At 35.4% G+C, this 4640-nt stretch overlaps 1 protein-coding gene across 1 annotated transcript in view; it reads left to right on the forward strand.

Annotated features, from left to right (window-relative positions):
- Positions 1-3333, forward strand: part of tefb (TEF transcription factor, PAR bZIP family member b) — a gene marked incomplete at its 5' end in the record, with an annotated part of 11765 nt that extends 8432 nt beyond the window's left edge. Inside the window, one exon of the mRNA XM_056452776.1 lies at positions 1-3333. This exon is cut by the window's left edge and continues 822 nt beyond it.
- Positions 3334-4640: the final 1307 nt, after the last annotated feature.

A 4640-nucleotide genomic window follows, 5' to 3' on the forward strand; every position in this document is an offset into this window, starting at 1 on the left:
ATGTGAATCTGAGATTTTACAGCTTTTTATTCGATATAATAAAGTCACAGATGTGGCAAAATGAGCTTGTGGTAGAAAATAACAAAAGGAGACTCTGACAGCGTTTCAGCTAGTCTTTCAGTCTGATTTTCTGCTGTTTTTCTCTGTTTACACTCGACACATCATTAATATCTGTGTACAGGAGGTTTGTCTTCAAAAACACGAGCGCGAGGAATAAATAAAGCAGAATTATGATCGAGAACACTTCAGATGTTTTATATTAAGCTCTTTTGAGGCTTTTAAGGTTTCGTGGGACTGTTATGAATCTGTTTTGAACCCAAATGATTCATAAAGTGAATCAAGGATTTGAACTGTTTTATTTTTTCCATTATAATAAATTGCAAAGTTGCAAGATTTGCTTGTGGTGGGAAATTAGTGTAAAGAATTATAATGTCTGCTAGTCTTTCTTTGTTCTACTGTTTTTGAATCTTTAGTTTGAACCCAAATGATTCATGTGAGTCAGTTTTGTTTTTCTGTTTTGGTGTTTTTGAATCTTTAGTTTTGAACACAAATGATTCATGTGAGTCAGTTTGTTTTTCTGTTTTGGTGTTTTTGAATCTTTAGTTTTGAACCCAAATGATTCATGTGAATCAGTTTTTTTCCATTTTGGTGTTTTTGAATCTTTAGTTTGAACCCAAATGATTCATCATGTGAATCTGTAATTTTTAGCATTTATTTTTTCTGATATTTCTTGTCACTGATGTGGCTAAATTAGTTTGTGGTGGAAAATAAGCGTAAAGGATTCTGCGTTTTCGCTAGACTTTCGGTCCGGTTTTGATCATTTCCTCTCTTTGTTGACATTCGACACATTATTAGTGTTCATGTACTGGAGATTTGTCATCAGAAATAAGACAACGAGAAAAAAATGAGGCAGAATTCGGATAGAAAATGTTACAAATGTTTTTATATTGAGCTGTTTCGGAGGCTTTTAAGGTTTCAAGGGACTGTTATGAATCTTCAGCTTTGAACCCAAATGATTCATAATGTGAATCGGGGATTTTTAGCACTTAAATTATTATTATTGTTTTCAATAAAATAAAGTCAGAGAGGTGGCAAAAGTCAAATAAACATAAAAGGAGTTTGATTGTCTTTCCTCCTTTTAGGGTTTCGAGGAATCGTTATGAATCTTTAGTTTTCAACACAATTGATTCATAATGTGAATCAGTGAGTTTTTTTAACGCTTTTATTTTTTTTCCAATATAATAAAATCACTGAAGAGGCAAAATTTGCTTGTGGTGGAAAATAAGTGTAAATGATTAGAATTTTTGCTAGTCTTTCCTCCTTTTAGTGTTTTTGAATCTTAAGTTTAAGCCCAAATGATTCATAATGCGAATCGGTGAGTATAGCACTAGCATTTTTTTTATAATAAAATGAATAATTATTGGAAAAAAAATCAATACAATGAAGCCACCAAAATTTGTGGTGGAAAATAAATCATAAAGGAGTTTGATTTTTGCTCGACTTTTAGAGTTTCGAGGCACTGTTATGAATCTATAGCTTTGAACCCAAATGATTCATAACGTGAATCAGGGATTTAAACGTTTTAACCTTATTTTTTTTCCAATATAATAAAATCAATAAACTGGAAAATAAGCGTAGCGGATTATAATTTTTTGCTCGTCTTTCCTCCTTTGTGTTTTTGAATCTTTAATTTTAAACCCAAATGATTCATAATGCGAATCGGTGAGTTTAGCTTTAGCATTTAGCATTTTTTCCTCCGATAAAATGGTCGCATAAAGTGGCAAAATTTGCTTGTGGTGGAAAAAAAACGCGTAAAGGACTATAATTTTTACTTGTCGTTCCTCCTTTTAGTGTTTTGAATATATACTTTTTATTCATCGTGTGAATCGGTGAGTTTAGCATTAGCATTTAGCTTTTTTTTTTTAAGTGTTTCGTTTTATTTTTTCAGGAAGTTTGTGTAGTGGAGGATTGACGCAGGAATCAAGCGCATGTTATTTTGGTGTTAGTCTGTAAATACGCTCGTGTTTGTCAGCGTTTCGTTGTTCTTCCAGAAAGATCTTGCGAATTCACGATGACGATGCGGCTAATATTGTAACGCCGCCGGCAGGGATTTTAACTGTGAGCGATCGATTCTTGGACTGGATCTGTTTTAGTTTTCAGGGTTTAATCCAGGGCAATAATACACGATTCATCTTTACCTCAGATTAGATGCGTCTAACACGTGTTTCCTTATTTAAGATGAAATAGAGCGGGTAGCGAGGCAGCTCGGCGTCAGTCGTAAAACACAAGCAGAATGCGTTTCTGTGGGATTTTTTACTATTCTTTCCAATAACGTTGCATTTTTGATGCATTAATAATGATGAATGATAATAATGATGCATTTGTAGGTAATTGTTGTATTGTGTAATATAAATGTGCTTCGTTTCGTTTTCGACATGTAAACTGTGCCGTGAGTCGAGGACATTCGCATTGCTAGTCTCACCTTTATTACTGTTTTTGCTTGTTTTCTGGAGTTGGTAACATGTTAATCTGAGACTTTGATAGTCGTAATGTGCTTCCATTTTTATAGATTTTAATATAATATTAGTTATGATGGTTTGCTTTCAGTGCTCATCAATTTACACGTCAATGTCATACAACGTCTACAGAATTGATTCACTTCGCTGCATTTTAGTTGTCAGTTTACGGATGAGAAGCGTTTTGTTTCTTAAAATTGGACATATATAAACATGGATACACAAAATATAATAATAATAATGACACAATCTCGTTTTCTTCAGTGATTGTGTTTCTGTCAAACGGGTTTGAAGAGCTTACGGGGCAGAACTGTTGTAAATACGCGAGTCGTTACTGCATGCTGTTGTCATGGTGACGCTGTGCAGTGGGCGTGTCCTTCTCTTCCATATATGGACGTGAGCTCGCATTTGTGGGCGTTTCTGCTTTTAATTCCCGTCTGATTTCAATCCACGAACCTGCTCCTGTCGATCACTGTGTTCAACGTCTACCAGGACGTTTTCTATCTTCGTTTTCAAAGGCCTGAATAGTGACGTTTTCCAGATGATGGCCTTTAGTTTAAATCTAAAGTGATATAAACTCCAGACGTCGAGTTCAGTGCTGGCAACTCTAATGTAGCATTATTTTTGTTGTGTGTGTGTGTGTCTTTAATAAAAACATGTGATTTTAAATATACAAGTGCATTTTTTAAAAATCTCTATATATCTGGTTTTGTTTGTTTTTCTAGCAGTGCCGTGATGTTTTTCTACAGACGCTGGTGTAATGCAGTATGTTCTGACTGTATCTGTGTATTAATAAAGGACAGTATCAGTGATTTGACCTTGCTGAGGGTCTGTGCTGTGATTGGCTGATGACATCATCATGTGTGTGAAACCACTGCAGTAGGGACACACACACACACACACACACATGACAGCAGTGCAGAACATGATGTGAGTGTGTTTCATTATTATTCTCAGTGTGGTGTTACGTAACAATCAGCCGAACACTGGAGTGCTGTTATATAACATCTGCTTCACACACACTGATCTGAATGTGAATCACCTTCATGAGCTCCAGACATCACATCTTTATCCAGGGTATCTGCAGGCTCCTGAGAATTACATTTAAGACCGCAAAGAATTAAATTTGACCATTTTTATAGTACTCTGCCACCCCTAACACTCTTCATTGTATATTGCGCTGCTGCTTAACAGAATAGACTTACTCAAATTGGCCAGATGACTGGCCGTTCACCCCTCATGCCAAAAATCATCCAATTCCAGTCCTGTGCTGACCAATCGGTGCATATCTGCTAATGTATGAGTTGACGCAGCGGGTTATAAGCTATTATAGAGCGTATTTCAGCAAGTGTGTATTTTATTAGGTTCTAGGTGATAAAGAAATCTTTTAGTAGATTTCAAATTAGAAACAAAGTCTTTGTTGTCGGTACGCTTTTAATACCTTTAAAATGCAGATTTAAGACTAGTTAAGCCTTGTTTTCTACTATTGAAATTAAGTCTTAAAGGTGCAGTAGGTGATCGCCTCCAGAAACATGTTCTGTTGTTGAAAGCATCTTCACATTTCAATAGTACCGATTAAAGTAAATGATCTAAATGTGTTTATATGGGTTTTTATATTCTGGATGAGGCAGAAGACCAATACATGTTCATCCAATTAACATTTGTTCCCATATTAATTCCATAATTCTGATAAGTAGCCCAAACACATCTGTTCATGCAGATCCGCCATTTGTGCGTGCACACAAGAGAGTGACGGCGGTAAAAACAAATCCTGAATCAAAACATTTTAAACTCCTGAATCATGTTGGCGTAAGGCTGCTTTCACACCTGTAGAGGGATTGTTTTGTTCTGAAACCGGGATTATAATTGTTAGTGTTGCTCTTTGTTCTTGGTGCGGTTCGCTTTCATCGGTTCGGTTTTTTTTCTAAACAGACCAAAATAGCTAATACAAGTCACGTCTGTGTAAACTCTCCTCACATTGGTCAGAGTATAATATAAACTTTGGTCTTAATACCAAATCTTAATTGGTCTTAATATAAACTTTGCATTTTTGTTTTACATTTCATAAAACCACTTTCTGAAATTTGTGGTTCAACAACTGGCTTTTCAATAAGGATGAACGCT

This window comes from Danio aesculapii, unplaced genomic scaffold (assembly GCF_903798145.1).
Source record: "Danio aesculapii unplaced genomic scaffold, fDanAes4.1, whole genome shotgun sequence".
Lineage (NCBI taxonomy): Eukaryota > Metazoa > Chordata > Actinopteri > Cypriniformes > Danionidae > Danio > Danio aesculapii.